The 24,594-nt window shown below is 44.6% G+C and overlaps 1 protein-coding gene across 1 annotated transcript in view; it reads right to left on the reverse strand.

The window, feature by feature from the left end:
* Positions 1–23,043, reverse strand: part of LOC109411873 (probable sodium/potassium/calcium exchanger CG1090) — a gene marked incomplete at its 3' end in the record, with an annotated part of 85,742 nt that extends 62,699 nt beyond the window's left edge. The window contains exons 1-2 of the mRNA XM_062859107.1: positions 22,684–23,043; positions 12,442–12,891 (exon numbers count right to left, since the gene is read on the reverse strand). The remainder of the gene's footprint in view (positions 1–12,441; positions 12,892–22,683) is intronic.
* Positions 23,044–24,594: the final 1,551 nt, after the last annotated feature.

Genomic DNA, 24,594 nt, shown 5'->3' on the forward strand with positions numbered 1-24,594 from the left:
ACCGATAAATTTGAATATTTCAAATATTTAAGGTCAATGTCATCGACTTTTTTCAAAAATGCCACTCGATATGAAATGTTAAAAAATGTAAAAAAAATGCAGGGTTACATGAAATCGGCGTTTTCGATGAACATCATCGATTTATAAAGAACAATGCTCTGATGACGGCACGGTAAAGGCTGGGTATGCTGCGCAATTCAGATCCCATTGTGATCCACTAGCCTCTGCCCAGCAACTCCTATCCCTACCTCCTCGCGGTACCGGCCGGAAACTATGAGCAACCTTAGGGAAGATCGGGTAACCAACCCCGGTGGGAACTTTGGTCGTAGGCTGACAGGGAAGGGGAGGGGGGTTTGCGTCGGCAAACCTGAGCGTCTGTTCTCCAGGAGAAGCGGCTCACAACAGCGTCTGATCCCCATGTTAGGGGCGGCTGATCTACGTCCTAGTGCCAGGGAAGGACTCTAAGCTCAACTGTGCACTATGGTCCTCCGGAAAGTAGGGGGTTGGTGTCAGGCCCTACGAGTCAGCTGTAAAAAAAACCATTGTAGCGGAAAATCAGCAACAGAATAATACGAACCGAGACCAACGGCAACGACCCCAGCGAACAAAAAGGACTTGCGATTGGAAACTCGGTACGTGGAACTGCCGATCTCTCAACTTCATTGGGAGCACCCGCACACTCGCCAATCTACTGAAGGACCGCGGGTTCGACATCGTAGCGCTGCAGGAGATGTGTTGAACAGGATCCATGATGCGAACGTTTAGAGGTAATCATACCATCTACCAGAGCTGCGGCAACACACGCGAGCTGAGAATAGCTTTCATAACAGCTGCATGGGTGATATACAGAGGCGCGTGATTGGTGGCCGATCGACGAAAGAATGTGCAGGTTGAGGATCGAGGGCCGATTCTTCAACTTCAGCATAATAAACGTGCACAGCCCACACTCCGGAAGTACTGATGATGACAAGGACGCATTTTACGCGCAGCTCGAACGCGAGTACGACCGCTGCCCAAGCCACGACGTCAAGATCATCATAGGTGATTTGAACGCTCAGGTAGGCCAGGAGGAGGAATTCAGACCGACGATTGGTAAGTTCAGCGCCCACCAGCAGACGAACGAAAACGGCCTACGACTCATTGATTTCGCCGCCTCCAAAAATATGGCCATACGTAGCACCTTTTTCCAACACAGCCTCCCTTATCGTTACATCTGGAGATCACCACAGCAGACGGAATCTCAAATCGACCACGTTCTGATTGACGGACGGCACTTCTCCGACATTATCGACGTCAGGACCTATCGTGGCGCCAACATCGACTCCGACCACTATCTGGTGATGGTCAAACTGCGCCCAAAACTCTCCGTCATCAACAATGTACGGTACCGGCGACCGCCACGGTACAACCTAGAGCGACTGAAGCAACCGGATGTCGCCTCAGCATACGCGCAAAATCTCGAAGCCGCGTTGCCAGACGAGGGTGAGCTCGATGAGGCCCCTCTAGAGGACTGCTGGAGTACAGTGAAAGCAGCCATCAGCGACGCAGCAGAGAGCACCATCGGGTACGTGGAACGGAATCGACGAAACGAATGGTTTGACGAAGAGTGCAGAACGGTTTTGGAGGAGAAGAATGCAGCGAGGGCGGTAATGCTGCAGCAAGGGACTCGACAGAACGTGGAACGTTATAAACAGAAGCGGAAACAGCAGACCCGCCTCTTTCGGGAGAAAAAACGCCGCCTGGAAGAAGCGGAGTGTGAAGAAATGGAACTGCTGTGCCGTTCCCAAGAAACACGGAAGTTCTATCAGAAGCTCAACGCATCCCGCAACGGCTTCGTGCCGCGAGCCGAAATATGCAGGGATAAAGACGGAGGCCTCTTGACGGACGGACGTGAGGTGATCGAAAGGTGGAAGCAGCACTTCGATCAGCACCTGAACGGCGTGGAGAACGTAGGCACGGGAGCCCACGGCAACGGAAGGAACGACGACGCCAGTGCAGCGGAGGACGGAAATAAACCAACTCCCACGCTGAGGGAAGTTAAGGATGCCATTCACCAGCTCAAAACCAACAAAGCAGCTGGTAAGGATGGTATCGCAGCTGAACTCATCAAGATGGGCCCAGAAAAGTTGGCCACCTGTCTGCATCGGCTGATAGTCAGGATCTGGGAAACCGAACAGCTACCGGAGGAGTGGAAGGAAGGGGTAATCTGCCCCATTCACAAGAAAGGCGACCATTTGGAATGTGAGAACTTCAGGGCGATCACTATTTTGAATGCGGCCTACAAAGTGCTATCCCAGATCATCTTCCGTCGTCTGTCACCTAAAACAAATGAGTTCGTGAGAAGTTATCAAGCCGGCTTCATCGACGGCCGGTCGACAACGGACCAGATCTTTACCGTACGGCAAATCCTCCAGAAATGCCGTGAATACCAGGTCCCAACGCTTCACCTGTTCATCGACTTCAAAGCGGCATACGACAGTATCCACCGCGCAGAGCTATGGAGAATCATGGACGAAAACGGCTTTCCTGGGAAGCTGACTAGACTGATTACAGCAACGATGGACGGTGTGCAAAACTGCGTACACACTTAATTAAATTTGCCGAGGCCGGCAAAATAAATCGCCGAGAATCCAACAGCTGAGAGCTCGGTAAAAATCTCGGTAAAAGTTCGAATTGCCGATCAGTCAGCAAACTTGACAAAGATCAACTGTCAAACTTTGACGAGTGGTTCGGTAATACGTTGCCGAACATTTCGGCATACATTATTACCGAAATTCAGTTAATGTTCATTTTCTTTCGTGTTTTTTTAAAGAAGAAGAAAAATAAAACAAAAATGATATTTAGGTTAACAATTTATTCATGCAATGCTCCGAAATGTTTTTTTATTTGTTGTGGCTGGTCCTAAGGACCTTTTGGCTTTTTCATCGTTTTTTTTGTGCCGCAATTCTAAAAACATAATTTCATACTTTCCCTGAATCACTTCCTCTTACTCCTCGTCACGGATGCGCCAGGCCAGCTGGATGTCCTTCGGTATAAAGGGGCGTGGATCGCGCCAGGGATCGTGCACAGATGGTATCCTCGAACGCAATCCGATCAGGTACGCTTCGCTGCAAGGCAATAATAGCGGCACCTCGAGCGGCACTTTGGAAACGCAGATCCGTCTTCTAAACTAACGTAATTTCACAGCAACGGATTTCTTGCAGAGCTACCATTCCCGGTAACGATGCGGCTTCTTCACTCCGGCGGTCGAGGGAGCACTATTGCGGGCAACCTATGTGGCCAGCTGCATACGGGGAGTCTTTTCTCCGGTAGATTTATGAGCGGTTGATTTGGTAAGGATCATTTTGCTGGTTTGTTGGCTACTGCAGGTTAAGTCCGAGAGCAAACAAAATAGCACATTTGAAGCGACAATCCAGCACTCCTGCAGAGCTCCATCTCCAGCACAATAAACTGAAAAGAAAATTAAAAGAGACATCCATTTAGTAATGAAGTTAATGAGTTCAATTGCGAGTTCAACTTACGAGATAATCATTCCAACGATGACAGTGATCCTGTTCAAGAAATTCTTTTTTAAAGATGGCACCCGGCAACGCGTTTCGTTTTCATTTTTGACAGATGTGCTTTACCGAAATTCAGTAACATGATCAGATTGCCGATTGCTGAGGCAAAAAAGTTTGCCGATAATCAGTAACGATCGTAAATTACCGAATTTCGTTATTTTTGACAAGTTATTTTTGGAGAACTGTCAAATTTTAACGATATTTCAGTTAAAATAATCTTTGCCGATTGAGTTCGTTATTCGGTTTTACCGAGATCAAATTTGGAGTTTAAGTGTGTAAGGGGTTCGGATGAACTATCCTGTTCATTCGAATCTCGCCGGGGGCTGCGACAAGGTGACGGACTCTCATGCCTACTCTTCAACATCGCTCTGGAAGGTGTGATGCGACGAGCTAGGCTCAACAGCCGGGGAACGGTTTTCACAAAATCCGGTCAATTTGTGTGCATTGCGGACGACATGGACATTATCGCTAGAACATTTGGAACGGTGGAAGAGATGTACACCCGCCTGAAACGCGAAGCAGCAAAGGTCGGACTGGTGGTGAATGCCTCAAAAACAAAGTAAATGCTGGTAGGCGGAACCGAACACGACCGGATCCGTCTGGGTAGTAATGTTACGATAGACGGGGATACTTTCGAGGTGGTGGAGGAATTCATCTACCTCGGATCCTTACTGACGGCTGACAACAACGTGAGCCGTGAAATTCGGAGGCGCATCATCAGCGGAAGTCGGGCCTCCAGAAGAAACTGCGGTCGAAAAAGATTCACCCACGCACCAAATGCACCATGTACAAAACGCTAATAAGACCGGTGGTCCTCTATGGACACGAGACATGGACGATGCTCGAGGAGGACCTGCAAGCACACGGAGTTTTCGAGCGACGGGTGCTAAGAACGATCTTCGGCGGTGTGCAGGAGAACGGTGTGTGGCGGAGAAGGATGAACCACGAGCTCGCTGCACTTTACGGCGAACCCAGCATCCAGAAAGTGGCCAAAGCCGGAAGGATACGATGGGCAGGGCATGTTGCAAGAATGCCGGACAACAACCCTGCAAAGTTGGTGTTTGCTAACCAACCGGTTGGTACAGAAAGGCGTGGAACGCAGAGAGCACGATGGGCGGACCAGGTGGAGCGTGATCTGGCGAGAGTTGGGCGTGACCGACGTTGGATAAATAAATAAATGAAATTAGCACGGGGATTGCCGGTAAAACTCCCAAAGATGTTGCTGAAGGATATCCCGTAGGAGTTGCCTGATAAATTTCCAAAACAATTGACTCAAGTAATGCCATAAGGAAGCAATTCACAAAGTAATGCCATAAGTATTTGAATACATAATAATTGAAATTAATTTCCTTCATTATTTCTGAGAAATTTCCAAAAGAGCTACCGAACCCAATTACACAGAAACTGCCGAAAAAGTTTTCAAAAAATTGTCGAAGAAAGTAAAAAAAAAAGAAATCTTATTGGAGTTTTGGGATTCAATCCAATAACAATTGCTGAAAGGATTTCCAAAGAATTTGCCGCAGAAATTCTTCAGAAGGGAATTCGAAAGATTTTCAGAGGGTCGCTGAATCGATTTCCAAAGGAAATGCCGAATAAATTACCCAATCTATTCTCGTAGAAATTTATCAAACAAGTTTGCAGAAGAGTGTTGAAGGAATTCCTAAAGTAATTTCTAGAGGATTTCCAAACGAATTGTAAAAAAAAATGTTGCAGACGGAATTTCCACAGAAATTTCCGTAGAAATAATTTCTGAAGAAGTTCACAAATTCTGATTTATCGACCGTATTCTATTGATAACTTAATGATTTTATGGCTATATTGATCTTTTTCTACTCAGAGTATAAGGGAGCAAAGATCAGAGTGAATAATGAAATGATGGATATGATAGTATTCGATAGGTTGCGAACAAGTATGAAAATTTTTGAAACTTGTGATGCAAACAGAACAATACATAGGCAATCGGGTGCCTGAAACTTTTCCCAGTCTTGGTAAGGTAGTATGAACTACCAACCATGCCGATCTGTTTAAAAGCACAGGTCGCACGGCAGAAGTTTCACGCGTTCGATGTTTTCGTTCAATACATGGCCTGCTTGCCTAATTTCACCTTCTATAAAAAATTTCATTACTGTTCGCACCCTAGCGAATACTATCATATCTATCATTTCATTATCCACTTTGATCTGTACTCCCTTATACTCTGAGTAGAAAAAGACCGATATAGCCATAAAATCATGAAGTTCACAAAGCCAATGGTGCACCATAGCCGAGAAGTTTCCAAAGGAATTGCCTAACGATTTCTCAAAAGTATTGTTGCAAAAATTCTCAAAGAAACTTCTAACGGAGTTCCTTAAGAATCTTGATTTTTTTTTTACCAAAGGAATTGTGAATACAACTTTTCTACACTATAGCTGAGATTTTCCAAAAGAATTGCCAAAGAAATTTGGTTAAAATAATGCAGAAAGAAATCAGAAAAAAAACTGCCTAAGGACCCCAAAAGAAATTCCTTAAGGAATCGTTGCACTGATTTCCTTTTTAATTACTTTAAAAAAAATCGAAAAAAAAACTACTGAGAAGATATTTTACCTTAGATCAAACTGTTCGCTCTAAAGAACACAAGCGTTGTGAGCGAATATATCAAGATTTTATTCTTCTGATCAGCTTTGCCAGAGACAGTATTCTTCAAAGTACAGGATGGCCCGACTATTCGGGGGTCCATTATCCAGAAAAGAAAGCGTGTTCTTTGTACTTCAGAGAAACTTTGCCAAAAACAGAATTCTTAAAAAACAACGTAATATTTGTAAAAAGGTCCACCAAAGCGGGCCTTTTTCTTCTTTTTTTTTGCAAGGCTACTCGACGGACGAGCGGGCAACGAAGAGGCTTCGACCCAGACCTGAGAATTGTAGGTTGTTACGGCAACTACGATTACGCCTGAAGCGTTAGCAAGAAGGGGAAATCACTGGAAGGTTGGCTTGATCCTTTTACAAGCCCTCCCCCCCCCCTGACTACTGCTAGTATGCCTTACCGAAACCTGTCAAGTGATGTCACGCCGTCCGCCGTCGCTATAACACCGGCCGGCCATACAGTCATCGGATCATGGACCGCCTAACCCCTAGTGGCACACCTACGTCCGCTACCGAAACGTATTTCCTGTCAAAAACCACAAGTAGAACCCTGATAATGTGTGACGTCAGAATAAATAGGTTGTAATGAGAAATGAAGAGCGGCATTGTCAGCTAATTTTATCAGAGCAGAGCCCTAGGTGTTTATTTCTTCCACTACTTGTCGTGTTTCACTTTGATCGGGCTCGAAAGGAGCTACCAGGCCTCGACGTACTAGTGAGTTTAGAAACCAGGGAGAGCATTTCTCGCAGTGTAAGGCCTGCTCGATTTCCCTGTAATATTTCATACGTGTTATATCTGTGAATAAATGTTCCTTTTTCGTGTAGTCCTGTTCGTTGTGAGTGCCCTCAGCTGGTGACAAAGTGAAAGTATTTCATTAACGACCCTGCAGAAACCCAAACCCTTTTCCCGGAGTTGGCGAATTACACCCTATGCCTGGATCGTTTGTATGTGCAGCTCATCTAGCTGCTAGTAACGCCATGGAGACGCATGGTTCCCCATGAGCATGAGCATCACGCTAAAACCCTACTCATAAGTGCATAATTTCCAGACCACACAAAAATGTGTTACAGTTACACATTCTCAAAACCAGCTCGTACACTCGTCTAGATGCGAAATGTCAATATATTTTTTGTTCTCCAAGGTCACTAGTAAACCTAGCTAGATTGCTGTACAAAAAATTTTGCGAATTTAACAATTTTGCGGACACAGGAGCTGATTTTGTGAATGTGCAAGGGTTACACATTTTTGGTGTAGTCTGGAAATTATGCACTTTAGTGCTGAGCGGCGTTAGCGTGATGATTGACCGCCCGCGGTTGCTCCTCTGTTATTTGCAAGGACAACTGCATTTACACAACCCTAGTAACACACTTGTCACCGAAGAGTCACGGTGGCGCAGGTTTTTGTTGCGCAGATGTCACTGTGACTTACTTCTAACAAATAAACACTTACTTGCTAGAAGTAAGTCACAGTGACTTTTGCGCAACATAAACCTGCGCCGCCGTGACTCTTCGATGACAAGTGTGTTTTACTTGGGAAAGAACCAACAGATGATGCTTGGGATTAGCTTTCTCTTCATTGTGTAAATACTGGAATCCCAATACTTTTCAATAAGCAATACCAGCGCCGGCCGCGTCCGAATGCAGGTCAATGGAGGATAGGGAAGGAAGTGATGAGGTGATTCTCGCTTAGGCCAATAACCGAGGAATTCTCTGCGTTACTCAGGGATTGGCGGCATGCACCGTGCGGTGCGAAAAAAGCGTGTGCTTCACACAATCTCAAGTGCTTGTCTCCCGTATTGCCGAGAGACAGAGCCGTATGAGTGAGAGAGCTTTCGTAATTGTGCGAGAGACAATCGCAGCACTAGCTCTACGGCGCAGGGAGTAATGCTCGGTGCTTGGGATTGTGCTTGTCTCCAAACAGAAAAAAATCACCTAATAAATTAATTTAAGAGTTTGTGTTTTCGGCAAAGTTGTTAAGCTTGTCAAGGGTTGACAAGTGATGGGTCGTTTGATTCGAAATTTTTCCAATCATGCGTAGTATCAAGCCAAGTGCAAAGCACGGAGACAAGCACCGAGAGAGTGCATACGATAAAGCGTGAGAGACAGGAGAGCTCCAGCGCGCGGCAAAGCAAGCGAGCAACACACAACCGATTGCGCGTACTCGTCTCCTTCTAGTTTGTTGTGCTGTCTCGTAGCAGCGTGTGCGGCACGCAAAGAGTATTGAGTCGCACCCTACCCCTGGCGTTACTACGAGAAAACACAAGGAGTTCGGAAATGGGAAGGGAAGATGTGTTAGGGTTTTTTGTCTTGGTAAACAAATTGCTATAATAACCAGACCGATTCTTGTTTTGCTATGAACGATGCACTCGCGAAAAATTTCCCTCGAAACCGCCCCCACACACGCGTCACATTTAGGGAATACTTCTTTACGTTGCAATAATTAAGATTCACTATGTCTAAACATATAGGCTAATCAACACAGTTACTACAGCTCGAGAAACTAAAATTTACAAGAAATTGTCGTCGCGGTTGAAACCCGAAGTCCACACGCGAAAACCGATTCTTCCGCAAATCCATACGTGAAACCCAACGCCGCGCGTGGTGCGCTGTATAGCGGATCTGGTCCTCTATCCAGCGCACCACACCCACCACGAACGTCCGACGCACAAGAAAAAAAAGATTTTCGGCTCGAAACTCCGGCTTTTTAACTGTACGGATATAACATTAAAAAAGCATGAAACGAGCTTTCCAATCTTGAAGAAAATGGCGATCTTTCCCTGTTACCCTTGTCCAAAGCAACTATTCCCGTTTGTCCTTTCCGCCGACGCAAATTCTTGGGTTCGCTGCAGACGATGGCACTCAAGACCTGGCATATTCCATTCAGGAAGTACGCTGAGTGCTTCATCCGTTTCATTGACCGAACAGCCTCCAGAGAACTTAGACTGTCGGTAAAAATGAAGTAGTGCTCAGATGGAAGAGTGCTAATGTACTCTAAGGTGTAGTATATAGCCGCTTGCTCAGCTACGTATACTGAACAGGGCTTTTGAATTGTGTGAGTCGAGTTCATGCAACCTAACGCGATCCGAAGGCAACGGTATTGAATCCGTTGAAGCTTCAGCAAGTGTGTTTTCGCCGCGGATTGAAAACAGAAGCTAGGGTATTTTAACCAATAGTGGATCCCTTAGTAGCTGAAAGTTGTTCTGATCGTTAAAACAGTATGATATTCCAATTAAATTGTCCCTGTCAACGTTTGCACAGCAAGTTCTATGTCTTTCCTGCACATTGCACACAAAAACCTTACCAAACCACCCTATATTTCCCATAAAATAATCATTTCAAATCTGGCTCAAATTATCCTATAGTGGTCCCCCGGGGTCCACTATAGGATTGTTGGGGTCCACTATAGGATAAATCGTATTCTCTTACCATGTTAAAACGGAGACAATAGTGGACCCCCTTGGATTTAACCAATAGTGGTCCCCCAGATTTGTTAACATTTAACCACCACTTGTAACTACTGGCTAGGAACATGATCCATCGTCTCCCGGTGGAAGTTCACCGGTAAAAACAGATTTAAGCAGGAAAATTAGGAAAAATATAAGGGGGTCCACTATAGGTAAGGGGTCCACTATTGGCTAAAATACCCTACCGTATTCTAAAACCGATAGAATGGTTGTTTGGTACAGCCTGATCAGATCTTCCAGATGTGCTCCCCACCATGTTCCGGTAATAGTTCGCATAAAGTTGATTCGTTTTTGGCATTTCTGTATCAGATACACAATGTGCTTCCCCAAGGTGCATTTGGAGTCGAACCAGACGCCGAGGTATTGTTAAGACATGCTAAGAGTGATTGTGTTACCCATCAGAACAAACGGAAACTCAGCCGGTTTGTGTTTTTTAGAAAAGACAACCATCTCAGTTTTCTCCGGAGAGAACTCGATACCCAGCTTGAGAGCCCAAGTAGACAAATTGTCCAAAGTATCCTGTAGTGTTCCTTGCAGATCGACTGCTGTTGATCCCGTTACAGAAACAACACAGTCATCCGCAAGCTGTCTTAACGTGCAGTTTTTCATGAGATAATCATCTATGTCTCTAACATAAGTTACCCATTATAGTATGGACCCAATTTTGACAGCCTCATTTTGCGACGAACTTTTTGCACTCATTATCTTACGGTCAAGCTGTTTATAAACTGTTTATAAGGATAGCAAAATATGCATTCCGGATAGTGGGTGACAAAATCGAGCCACTGATGTATTATATTTTCCGATTCAATTCTATCAGGTGGATTGGCATAAAAAACGTCCCTATTTCTATGTTACGTTTTCTATTTACTTTCAGAAAAAGACTGCATTTTAGACTACACATCGCCAGACTTTTCACCTGATTTTCCCCATTTTTGTCAAAAACAGTCGTTAAGGTTGAAGAAGTCGTTGATATAAACTTCTTTATTGAAAAATCGAAAGCAGTTTTCTCAATCAAAACATACATGTTTGCATTTACACTACTTCGTTCTCCACCGGCAATAAGAGACGAACCAGCCAAGGGCTGAAAGTCTCTCAAATAAAGACAAATCAATCAATCAATCCACCGGCAATACACTGAATACATTTTCATTGCGAAATTTTCGGTTTTCTTAAGTTCAACAATATAAATGCTTGCAACAACTTGATGCTGATGTAGACTCTAAAATTAAATGTAAACTTTTATTCCGATAAAAATCCAATAAAAAAATCCGAATTCAACGGCGAATAGCTAATTATACCTGGACCGTTTCCATGTGCAACTCACCCGTGCTGCGTGCTAGCAATATCATGGAGACGCATGGTTCTCCATAATCCAATTACTGAACCGAATTCCCGATTCATCAGAATTACTTTATATTAGTTGAACTAAGTAGATGGCATTAATGGGAAACAATTTGTCTTTTGAATAATTTGTTATTGTGTGGCTAAGAGTTATTTTAGTGTTAATCAATTGGGAGATGATATTTAATCGTAGGTTGAATAGTAGATTCTTTGGCTGGACTTACTTACTGTCTTTGGAATCTTATAAAATACACAATGACAATGGATTATGTGACACGTAACTGTAAAGAATTAGCCAGCTTTTATGATCCATGTCTGCTATTTCTTGAGCCACATGATTTCTCTTTGACTATTTCACACCTTTTTCCCATGAAAGTTTCAGCTTTGATTTTGATTTATTCCTCAGGTTATAAAACTCCTTTAAATTGTAACTAATGTAACTCATTGATCTTCAACTGAATAGACACATTCAAAGTATGCGACTTGTGTTGCTTGCAGTCCAAAAGTGTCGTCTCTCTCATATCATTACCGACGTATTGATTTTTCGTGTCGCATCCAAACCGAATGGTGCTATTCTCGATAAAACCATAAATTATCCGTTTTAGCACTTTTGTGCAACACAAAAAAATCAATCTCCTTTTGCTATCTGTTCTGTTTCATTCAGCTTTTCCACCACCAGTGTCCAACTTTTCGCTCCCCACCAAACTCACTTCAAGCATCTTTGCTTCGTCCCCTCCACCCTTCACGACTTTCACCCGGCCTGCGCTCCAAAGCAGTATACCTAAGCACATTTGTGTGCGTTCATCCCCATTCACGCAATTACGAGCTTTCCTTCCCCAGAACCAGAAAAAAATACATTCCTCTTCGTTAGCTGTAGCACCATGCAGCAATCGAATGTCACACTCTGTCATGTGTATGACGTGAGCAGATTTTTCCGCCACCTCTCAGACTCACTGACTGTCACCGTTCTCGGACTGTGCGGGAGCTGGGGGTGGGGATCTTCCTTCACGTCAATTCACGACCGACGACCGACGACGACGACGTGACGACGATTGTTCTTTCGCGTGCAGTCACTATTCGGCGGGTACCTAGCCCACACCCATACAGTTACACAAAAGCAGCACGCAACACTCACACACTCACACGTTTTGCCCTTCGAACGCCTTCCCTCCGACCCTGTCCGATGATGCCGATGGTCGTCGTCGCCGTCGGTCGTTCGCGCGGTCATGCCTTGCGCCTACTATGCTGGTGGCTGGTGGTGGCCCATTCAGGCAAGATTATGAGAAAATTTTCATTGATTTTCTATTTTGAAACGGTTTTGTCTGACTCTCCGGTTGCTTCGATTGACGATGCTAACATCAGCTTTTTCCCGTACTGCTGCGCCCCCATTGAACACTAGCTTTCAATTCTAGGAAATCCTATGAACGAGGAAAAAAGTCCCTTTCCATCTCACCTTTTCCTCCGAGTTTATCCGATGATGTAAGATCCTTCCTGGTTGTCGATTAGCAGTAATTCACGATTTCACAACACTCACTTAGGTAATTGCTTTATCCCGAAGCACGCCCGCCGATCACACTAATTGCATATTCTTCACTCCGATGCGAAAGAAAACTAGCCCTTCTGGGAGCTTTGCACCGAAATTTTCAGAGCCTTTCCTCTTTTTTTCAGAGATCCATTTTCGCACGCTTCCACAACACGCTAGGCTAGGTCACAACACCACATGCTCTCGACGACGTCTCCAAAGAAACGAATCCCAGTTACCAAATTTTCACACACAATCCTTCCGCCTGCTTTTCTTTGCTTTCTTCTCCGGGGAGCTCTTCTCGGTTTCGTCGCTTCGCTGGCGTCTTCGCTTTTCCTCGCTTGCTGTGCGGTGGTCTTCGGCGGTCACGTTAGTCACTCACTGGGAAAAAATAAACTCGGTGTTGAGATTGCGACAAAAGAAAAACTTTTGAAAGTTCAGTAAATCCGTGGGTGAAACAGCAGAAGTTAAGAAAGCCATTTGCTCACCAAATCGGCAATGACATTTGGGTTATGAATTTGCAAAAAAAAATGTTCATGCTGATTTGTCTAAATCACGAAAACTGTTTAAACATTGCAGGAAAATAATCGACTTTTTGAAATCTGGTTACCCTATCGAGAACAATCTTAAGCCGAGAACAATAAGGTGTCATCCACGAAGTAGAAGTATCAGTAAGAAGTTCGGATCTGCTCAATGATCTGCTACAAAATGTCTTCCGATGCCTGGTCCACTTACGACCAAACCGTTATGGATCTGACGGATTCCACAACCATTGTGTGGGCATCGAGGATGACAAACTGCCGAAGAAGTAGTATTGCCAATGCAAGGTCTGCCAAGAGAAGATCCAGGAGTACCAACAGAAGCAAAAGGCCGCCAGAGGCAGGGTTGCATCCGGAAAATGACAACGAGTCTGACAAATCAAGCGTCAACTTTCGCCAATCTGCGTCCAACGTGGAAGCAAAGTTGCGAGCGCTAGAAGAGAATCAAAACCGGCAGTACACCCTTAAATGAAACAACACAGCGCACGAGTAACTTTCACGCAGCGAGCAAAAAGACAAAAGAATTTTCACGCAGATTTGTGTAACACCGGATCAGCACATTTTTTGTGTTGATCCGGTGTTACACAAATCTGCGTGAAAATTCTTTTGTCTTTTCGGTCGCTGCGTGAAAGTTACTCGTTGCGCTGTGTACATCGAGTTTCTGCGTGAATGATGAGTTGGAAGCGGAGGTGCTATACGTTGCTCGGATCAAGAGGCAGGAGGAAATAGTCGGACGACGATTCAACACATGCCAGCTAGAAGATCCAGCTGTGAAAAGATCATTCGTATACGAACTTGGAACCCGAATAGCGGATGTTCCGATAGGTGACAGCGTGCGTAGAAAAGCAGTGGATGGGCATCAAGAATGCCATAATTGAAACCAGTGAGGATAACCTGTGTAAGCTGCGCACTCAGGAAAAAAGTTTCGATGAAACCTGGCGGAAGATTGAGAAGAGGGCAGAGAAGCAAATCCTGCAGGCTTTGAGCGGGCAAGCGCCACAGCAGCCAAATACAAGTCATATTCACGGTATTCGGTTCTGAAAAAGGAAAGCAAACGCTGCTGGCAGACGGGGCAAGCAAGCGTGGGTAGAATCCTGGCAGGTTTTCATCAACCGATGTCTGTGGCTTATAATTCGGGCCTAGTGGCATCACAACTGGATCTCGAATACTGTGTTCCATCGACGATGCCATCAGAAACCGATACCAACAGAAATTCGAGAACGTTAATTAGGATGGGTCAGTCACACACTATGGAAGAGCGGAAACGAGATCTGCAAGCAAGCGCTGGACATCGCAGCAGAGACAGACTCAGGAGCTCGCGGTGACGAAGCCTCTACAAGGAAACCAAAGAAGTCGATAGGAATCTGAACTGGCCTAAGGCTAAAGCGAACATTCACCCAGGATGGACTGTTAACTTTGGCCTTATGTATCTCCAGGGGTGCTCTGGATACATGAGTGAGTGACTTTCGCGAGAGCGTCCGTCCGGCAAAGTCAATCCAGCCGTGTTGAAGCTGAGCAAGAAGAACGTGAGGAAGCTAACGCGAGTCTACGAGAGCACCGAAGTGGAAGACGAGGACGACTGAAACTCAGACTATTATGACTGGATTCATCCATCGAGGCGAGATCCACGAAAAGTGTTCTGAGGAAGACGTTTAAGAAAGTGTCAATAAGGGCTGTGAAAACAGCAGACCGGACCAACAAAGATCCAGCTGGCCGCCAGAAAGGGCTAACCCATCAAATTCCCAATGTGTTCTATGCGGTATAGTTCAACAAGACGTAAGTTCTTCGTCAAAGGGCTGTTAGAACCCTCTGACATTTGGAGAACAACACCCAGTACGGTAGTGTAGTTCATTCGAAATGTCGAACCGTGCTGGGTTAATGCTATTAATCAAACGATGGCGATCACTCACAATAGTGGTACGTCATCTTGATATACATAGCTATAATAAAACTTATCAGGGGCATATGTCACAATAGATCAAAAAACTGGTCGCAGTGATGGAAATACCCGACACGGAATAAAAAAAAGCGGTATAGATCTACAAAACATCCAGCGATGCCAGTGGCTATCTCTCTCTCTTCTTGGCGTAACGTCCTCATTGGGACAAAGCCTGCTCCTCAGCTTAGTGTTCTATGAGCACTTCCACAGTTATTAACTGAGAGCTTCCTCTGCCAATGACCATTTTGCATGTGTATATCGTGTGGCAGGCACGAAGATACTCTATGCCCAAGGAAGTCAAGGAAATTTCCTTTACGAAAAGATCCTGGACCGACCGGGAATCGAACCCGTCACCCTCAGCATGGTCATGCTGAATACCCGTGCGTTTACCGCCTCGGCTATATGGGCCCTCACATATGGGCCAGTGGCTATATGAACCACAAGAAATCGGTGCGACTTCAGCAAGCGCTGGAAGGCGAGATTATGAGATTCTGCTCTCGGGCTGGTGTCCGGGCAGTTACTTCTTCCCGAATCCCTCCCGCTTGTCATCAAGAAGCTGTGTCGGCATGACGGTCGATCAGAGCAACTCCTTCAAGGTCAAGGTCAATATGCGGGAGCCTTCAAAACCGGATAACTTAGAGAGTTTTGTTCCATTTTGAAACACGGTGTAATAACTCTTCTTCTTTTTTATGGCTTTACGTCCCCACTGGAACTTGGCCTGTAGACCGGCCCACATTTGTATAATGTAAAAAAAAAGTTTTCAAAATTCACGGGGCACCCTCTAGAATCGTGCCTTTGGATGAGAAGAACAATCTGTGAAAGATTCAGCTCAATCGGTTGAAAACTGATCTGGCGCAAATGAGTTGAAGGTTTGTATGGGATGTTCAGTCCAAACATATGGGAAATTGGATGACCTCCAGTCTCTCATACAGCACGCGGGTTTGGCGAATTCGATTTGGCTCAGAATTAAAAGAATCGTAGTTCATACCCTAATGAACCACTATGTAGAAGACCCCAAAGAACAACTTTGTAAAAGCTCATATCACGATAGAACTAAATTTAGTTGCGGTTTCAGCCAACGAAAGCAGGATGAGGACATCTTTCCCAGTTTACACTCGGTTGTTACATGCAGCACGAATTTCCGTTCGAAACTTGCGCACTACATCATAGGCGGCTATGTTGTCCTTCATTTCCATTGCTCACGCACGTGGATAGGTATCGAGGCAATAAAGAATTACATTGCCTATGATGTAGCGCGCAAGCTCCTATGACCGACAAACGCGTGCTGTATGTAACCACTGAGAGTAAACGGGGGAAGATGTCCTCGTTCTGCTTTCGTTGGCCGAAACCGCAACTAAATTAAGTTTTATCATGATATGAGCTTTTACAAAGTTGTTCTTTGGGGTATCAACTACCATTCTTTCAATTCTGAGCCAAATCGAACTCGCCAAACCAGCGTGTTGAATGAGAGACTGGAGGTCATTCAATTTCCCATATATTTGGACTGAACATCCCATACAAACCTTCAACTCATTTGCGCCAGCTCAGTTTTCAACCGATTGAGCAGAATCTTTCACAGATTGTTTTTCTCATCCAAAGGCACGATTGTAGAGGGTGCCCTTGTGGAATTTTTCGACATTTTTGTATTTGGGCCATTCTATTGGCTCTCGCATCAACTTAGTGTTCTTTGAGCACTTCCACAGTTATTAACTGAAGGGCTTTCTTTGCCTGCCATTGCATGAATATGTATATTGTGATGCAAGTACAATGATATGCTATGCCCAGGGAGTCGACAACATTTTCCCGACCGGAACGGGAATCGAACCCGCCGTCTCCGGATTGGCGATCCATAGCCTTAACCACTAGGCTAACTGGAGACCCTGGTGTAATAACTCTGCGAACTTCTGGAAGCGGTGGATCTACGGTAGAATCTCGTCATTCCGTTCCTGATCAAGTCGCTTGTCGTTAAGCTTCCAAATCTGAGAAAAGCGCGAGCGGGCACATTACCGGTGAGGTCGAGAGAAAAAAAAAGTTACGGATGCTGAGGGCATCGTTGGGGACGCCTGCAAAGCCAACGTTGACATGGAGTTCAATTCACCGCCATCGTCCGAAGTAGTTTCCCAATCCGAAATGAAGGACCAAATGAGGCTGAACTGTACTGTCACTGCGAATTGTTACGACGGGCAGTGCAAATTTAAAAGCCATTGCAACATCGGCACCATTGGCGGGTTCCACAGCACCCTAATGCGTCACATCGGAAACACAGTCTGGCTGAGTGCACACATCCTAACAAACTACAGGGTCTTGACCCGGGTCGTTCCAATGAAGGTGCTTTCGTCACGCTGACGTAAAAAAGGCTCGCTGATCATCTGAGCGCGATCGGAGTACAGCAGCGGTTGACCATTCGGTACAGTAGACGGGAAACATGCAAGGATAGGAACACTCACTTGCAAAGAGTTACACTCACTTGCTGTTTTCTCAGCTCAGGAGCGTGCTTTCAAGGACCGAGTATGAACGAATTTACCTTTTGGTTTAGTCTAAAAGTTGTGAGGAAGCTGCGAAGGCAGCTCTCCACGAAGTGAATGTAAATTACATTCACCTCGCCTTCAGGAGAGTCGCCTTCACAGCTTTATCACAATTTTGGTAGGCGTGTGCGACCCCTACTCTGTTCGACAACTTCTTAGACAAAACCACAAGACAAAACTCGTCCAAACATCGTTCATTGAAAGCACGCTGCAGAGCTGGGAAAACAGCAAGTGAGTGTAACTCTTTGCAAGTGAGTTTTCTCATCCCTGGAAACATGTCGAAAGTAGAAGATTCCCGAGGAATGTGCCTGTAGAAGTCGCCCGGAAGGCGCTATTGGACTATTGCCGTATCAGGAGCGTGCAGTACTGTACGCGAAACATGCTAAGGCTGCCCATCGAACCGTACGACTGACAGTCGCAGTTGGCAAAGGCGGGAACGCCCATGGAACCGATCGCAGTTCTAACCAAACTGCGTGATAAACGGCATATAAGCCACGACAGACAACCTCGGGAACTATATCGGTTATCACCAGCAGATAACCAAGGAGGATCTGCCCGAGCTGCTCAGGAGCTACTAAGCGTAGGAAGAATCAGTGGTGGCAAGTGCAGAGAAGAGATGCACACGGTACTTACAAGGGCGAATCCTTTAAACGTGTTAATGATCGCTGCAAAACATGACTACAGTTGAAAATGTACGCTCCACAATACCTGGACAGTTCTGGCGTTCGATTTGAATAGGTTGTACGTTTGCTGTAATTCCTATGTAGATTCGACATATTTAAAACAAACGCCAGAGTTATCCGATTGCGTTTTGTGGAAAGAAGCGGCACAGAGAAACAGACGTTACACTTAGAAAAAAATTGATTAAAAAGCATCGTTACGAAAACGTAATGTTAAATGTACTGTGGTTGGCCGGGCCATCACTAGGTGGCGGTAGTATGCAAACTTCAAACAGGAACAAAATCGATGTCAGCGCCGTAAGTGGTCAATCGACCGTATACAGTATATTTGAATCAATCGTTAAAAAGGTGATCGATGGGAAGCGAGCAGAGTGTGACGTCTGTTTTTCTGTGGAAGTGGCTCGATTAGCTGGAGCTGGACAAGCTTTTCGAGAAGTTCTGCAGGAAGATCGATAAATGTCAAGCGATGGGGTACGCACATCTTACTCCCGCCTCAAAACTAGCCGAAATTCCCTCCAACCAAGTATGGTACTTTCCAGACAAAGTCATCCAAAACCCGAAGAAGCCTGTAAAGGTTTGTCTTTTCTGGGGGGTCGTAGTGACTGTATGAGGAGTGTCCCGGAAATCGCAGTGGCTGACAGACCCGGTAGTGTGCGCCGAAAACAAGTAGAAGCAACGTTTCGTCTTCGAACAAAACTAGGCTAGGACCCATGAGAGCCTTCAAGGGTCTACATTATAGAAGTGGCGACATTTGGAATCGAAGTGCAGGAAGGTTTGCCGCTCAATACCCCGAAGTGTCGGTGGCCATAATACATCGACATAACTACCTCATCAGTGTCGATACATTGAAATCCGAAACTGGAAGACCACCTCTACGGAGCCTGAAAGAGGCGTTGCTGGCGACCCCGGAGCATTTAAACCATGACATCCATCATACGGCAAAGGATAGAGTCGTTGGATCTGGTTTCCATACACGGACTAGTTCACGTTCTCGACGAGGCATAGAATTGCGGCGAGTTTATACCCCACCTGCGCGAGGAAAAATGGCCGGCGAGAAGGTTTGTCTCAAGTGGCGTCGATCCCTTTGGTTAGCTGTCGCCATTCACGAAAAAAAAATTTCCATCGATCATCGGTGGTGTTCTGATTGCGGCCGGGACACAGACAACGACTATCTGAGTTCGGTGGAAGTCACGATCGATCGGCAGTAAGAGAAGCACAGTCTTCATGCGGATGGCACAAGATGTCTTACGAGATCATTGTAACGATACTAGCGATTCGCTAGTAGCGAAAGCGGCTGGCATGATCAACACAAGGCCATCGCGCAGGATTCGACCGAATCCAAAGCACTGACGTCGAACCGCTTCCTACGAAGAACTGTGTCTGATGTGGAAGAAAAACTGAACAGTTCAGCGAATTCTGCACAAGCGCTGTTGGAGACCACGTTCCGATTGATGTACTGTATTTCTTGATTATTATCAGCATCAGGACTTATCCTGGCGCAAGCATCGACTCTGATCGACACTGATGGTGATGGTCAAGCTACGCCCAAAACATACAGTACAGTACAGAGTCAATATGGAGGAGAAGAACGCAACACGAGCGACGTCGGGCTTTAATAAGGAAATCTAGTTCGGGTTGGGTTTCATAGACGTTTCAAGGGGTTGAAGGGAGGATCCAGTGGGTTTCCGGAGCGTTTCGGGGAACCTTTAAAGGCAGGGGCATTTCAAATTGATTATGACGATTTCAAGGGCGTTTCAATAGAATTACGAAGCTTTCAAGAGTGATTCGAGGTATTTAAGGACAAGGTTGTTAAAAACCAAAAATAGCTACCACAATGGCCGCCTAGTTATTCGTTCAAAGCACAAGCTGATTATTTAACTGCCTAACGAAACTGAAAATGCTACTTGTTGCTTGCTCATTTGTAAAGAAAATTGAGTACCGTCAAATGGGGTATCTTTGATAATGCAGGTAACTTTTGTAATACGACTGTCATGGTATAGTATATCTTATAACTATGATTCCTTCAATTAGTTAAGAAAAAGGCAAACATAGATCAAAACTTTGCGTATGAAAGTCCATCTTAAACGTATTTTTATTAAAACCAAGTTTATATTTAACTTTTTGGGCAAAAAATAAAAAAAATGTTAATATTTTTGTCATTTGTCAACCCCTGCTGTATCACTTTGTTTCAACTATTTTTTCAATGAATGGCCTCTTATTCTTGGTAGATCCATCATAGTAGATTCAAAATCTGGCCTTGAATCTCTTAACAAAGTGCGTTTTTAAAAACTGGAATGAATTTTGTAAATTGGGATATAAGCCTCCATACATCAATAAACGCCTAAAAGTATGCAATGCCCTTGTAATTTCAGGTAATTAATGCTTTGTTTATAAAATATTCAGAAGTAACAAAAAAAAAGGAATTCCCCATGAATAGCATGAAATCATATGTGGATGTACCGTTAAAAAAATAATTTTACAAAGATAATGATTTTTGATAGCTGAACTCAATGTGTTTTTCACTCAGTACTCCACAAACTCACTTTTAAATGAAGAATTTTACTCCATGTTTTGTCATAATAATTCAAACTAATATATTCCACTAGGCTTCTTTCATCATGTTCATACTACTAAGATTTCAAGTTGTGATGATACTTTAGGATTTGATGTATTTTTCAGGGCACTATCAAAGTTACCACAAAATGGAAATGTGATTCTCGCGCATATGAAAAATTAAAAGTCACCCATTATATCTATAATTATCGGATCTTTCAATTGCAATTGATAACTGATACCCCAGCACTTGTTTTAAAAATATGAAACTAGAGGAAATTATGTTACATGGAAAAATAAGAAAAGTTGCTGAAAAACTATCAAAGTTACCCCGCTTTATCTTAACATGTTCAGCCCACTTCGTTTGACGGATCTCCAGTTTTGTGCTCATAAAAAAGTGAGGTAAAATTCAGATTTTGAGGAGAGTGGACGCAAGGGACCTTCACCTTAAGGCCAGAGTCGTATCAGATGCTTTCAGTAATTTTAAGGGTGTTACAAAGGGGTTTCAGGTCATTTCAGTGGAATTATGAAGGTTTCAATGGTTTCAAGGGTTATTGCGAAGAGGTCTACAAAAACGCTCTGATCCCATGTTACGCACCTGTGACCTTTCGAAACCCCTGACAACGCCTGCGTAACGCCTCTGGAAGTCGCCAAAAATCATCTGAAACTTCTTGAAATGCCTCCCAAATCCACATAATACCCTCTCGGATCCCATGTAAAGCACCAGAGACCCTCATTAACCACCGAAACGCCTGCGTAATGCCTCTGAAACTTAGAAAAATGCCTCCGAAATCCCCCTTAAACTCTCTTGGATACCATGGAACTCACCAGAGATCCAACCACCGTAACCCAACCCAAACCCACCGAAAACGCACCTGGAAGCTCCTGAAACGCCCCTGAGACCCCCTGAAAAAAAAAAGCCGAAATCCCCTGAAATGTCCCTGAGATCTCCAGGTAGCTTCCTGCGCCCCTTTGAATAACCTGAAAGGCCCCTAAGACCTCTTAAACGATGGAACCCCTTGGAATGCTCCTGAAGCACCTCAGAGACCTCTTGTAGCCTCCTGGAACCCTTTGAGATACCATTGAGATCCTTTTAAACGACCATGAGATCTCCTAATACTCCCCGGTACCACATGAAATGCCCCTGAAACCGCCACTAAGATCCTCGGGAACTCCTCTGAAACTCCCGGAGACTCCCTGAATCGCCCTTGAGACCCTCTGAAGCTCCCTGAGAAGACCCTGATATTCCCTTAAACGCCCATGAGATCTCATGATACCTCCTGTACCCCCCTGAGATCTCCTGGTATCCCGCTGTAGGATGACCAATTTGTTGAATTAAAATTTCATTTCCCCGGTAATTCGACAATAATTGTTGTCGAATTAGCAGATTTTCACGATAGTACTAAACTTTCTGCCAAATTTTCATTATTTTATAAGGAAAGGGTGCAGTTAATCGAAATCGACTCATAAAATTGACTATTTTGAACCAAAAGCCACGAAAAATCTCATGATTGCGTCACTTTACACACTGTTTAAGCTGAACATTGATTATTTTATTTCATCGAAATCTCAGCACCAAAAACCATGATGTCTTTTTACTGTGCCGTTGTCCTATTTGCTTCGTATTGCTACCGCGTCTCCACTCCGAAAAGGGCACAAAAGGCTACACGAGATGCACCCAGTACCCTCCGCCCTCTCCACCGTCGTAACCCACTGAAGAAAATTCGCGATTGCACACCGCCACCGTTCACGCCAGCAGTAACCTCTTTTTCAATTTCCTCTTTTAATCGCTTCCACACACCAACCAACACCCCCGTTGACACTCGTTTGTCACAATAACACCACACCACACAAGGAAAATACCCTCCCGGGGGAGCTTCCTCCCCGTGTCGACGCACTTTCAATCGGATTCGCCCACACAGGCCCCACTGCCTCACCACACGCTATCGGTATAGATGGTATAGATATCCTCCGCAACGCCTCAATCTATATTATAGGTATGCTCCAACTCCAAATTAGTGCAGCGGCAGCAAGTTTTTTCCTCTTCGAAGAACCGTCGAAGTTCGCGGTGGTGGTACTGGTAACTATCTTTCTTTCTGGACTTTTTTTTCTCTTTCCTGGACGACTTTGTGTGGAGGACCCCCCAAACAAGTGAGACACCACCGTGGTGCTGCTGCGGTCACGTTCGCTACTGGACTGATGGGAGCGTGTTTTCCCGACGCTGGAAAAACCATCGGAATGTCGGCGGCGACGGCTCCACCAAGAGCAGGAGAGATCATCAAGGTGAGTGAGCTTTTTTCCGTTGTCATCCGTCGACTCGCATGCATGTGGGTTGCCTAGCTGACAGGCGCAATATGTGCGGTGTAGCATGCTTCGGTGCTCCCATGCTGTTCGTCGTCGCGTGTGAGAGAACGAGCAGCGAGAGAAGAGAAATGCGCTGGGCGGAGAGCAAAAGTTTTGCGCACTGACTGAAGGGAGGAAAAATCCGAATGTGGGCTTTCGGTTTTCCCGGCGCTTTTCCGATTCGTTGGGGGTTGTATCATTAGGAAAGAGTAGACCATTATTGGACGAGATGGTTTGAATGGATTTTGTATCAAAAATAATGTTTACTGGGGAAAACCTGAAAAAAACAATAGTTTCTAGTGTAACCATCATTTCTACGTATGTTATTGTATCCATATATTCCATAACCTGGAAAACACCTGTAGCAATTCCCGAGGGCTTCCTGCACAAGTTCCCTGAAGAATTCCAGGAGATAATCCCGTGTGAAGTTCTAGAAGAATTTACAAAGAGTCTTCTGCAGCAGTTCCCGGGAACTCCTGAATGAATTTTCGGGATGCTCCTGAAGAAATTTCCGATGAACTCCAGAAAGAATTACATAATGGAGACCTCCTTCATTTTTCAACGAAGGTCATCGTTATTTCAATAAAACTGAATGAACAATTCCTTGCCAAAAGACTCGGTTCGTGGTAGCAGTTCTCAATCCTCGGCCGCGTCCCGCACTTGCCAAATCGTTCTGCACCTGGTCCACCCATCCTGCACGCTATGCTTCAGGTCTTCTTGTACTATCCGGATCTCTTGTGAATACCAGCATTTCAACGGGACATTTCACAGAAAGCCGTTCCCCAGAATGACCCATTCCCCAGAATCGTTTCCATTTTTATTTTCAAATAGGTTTCGTGACAAAATTTGAGTAACCCTGATACGGTAGGTTGAGCAGTACTAAGCTTACTAAGCACTAGTGGTTGGCTACATATACCATTACTTAATTGATTGGTGACTTGTAATAGTAGCTGCTGACTTCATGTGAGATTATCCCTTCTTTTTGAAATTGACTGTTCTTTCTAGTTGGTTTGTTGGAGAGATCTTTGGCGGCCAAACTGCTTACCTTTATATAAGAGATTGTTCCTTCTTATCATAAAAGGCTGTTCTTTCTAGTTGCACTGTTAGAAGGAAAACGATGACGGACTCTATTTTTTTTTCGTACTCGGCGACACACGCTGTCTGAACCAGCAGATTATAAAAATTGAATGTACATCGGGTTTCTTTCCATAAAACATCAGTATTCAAGTTATATTTTCATTTGCAGAAGGTTTCAAAATATTCTATCGGGGAAATTTTGATTTTTCCATCTTTTTGATCGTTTTTCATACAAATTTGCTTGAAATCCTTATTTTCGGTCAATTTCGAAATTGCGTCGAGTAAACCTAATTCTACTTTTTTTGTATATGCCTTAATAATGCAAACAAAGTTATTTTAATGTAATAGATTTATATGGCATGTGTAAGTAGAATCAATAGTATGTAATTTTCCACTAATTATTTTTGAATTATTCCATTACATGTATG

This window comes from Aedes albopictus, chromosome 1 (assembly GCF_035046485.1).
Source record: "Aedes albopictus strain Foshan chromosome 1, AalbF5, whole genome shotgun sequence".
NCBI classification, from domain to species: domain Eukaryota; kingdom Metazoa; phylum Arthropoda; class Insecta; order Diptera; family Culicidae; genus Aedes; species Aedes albopictus.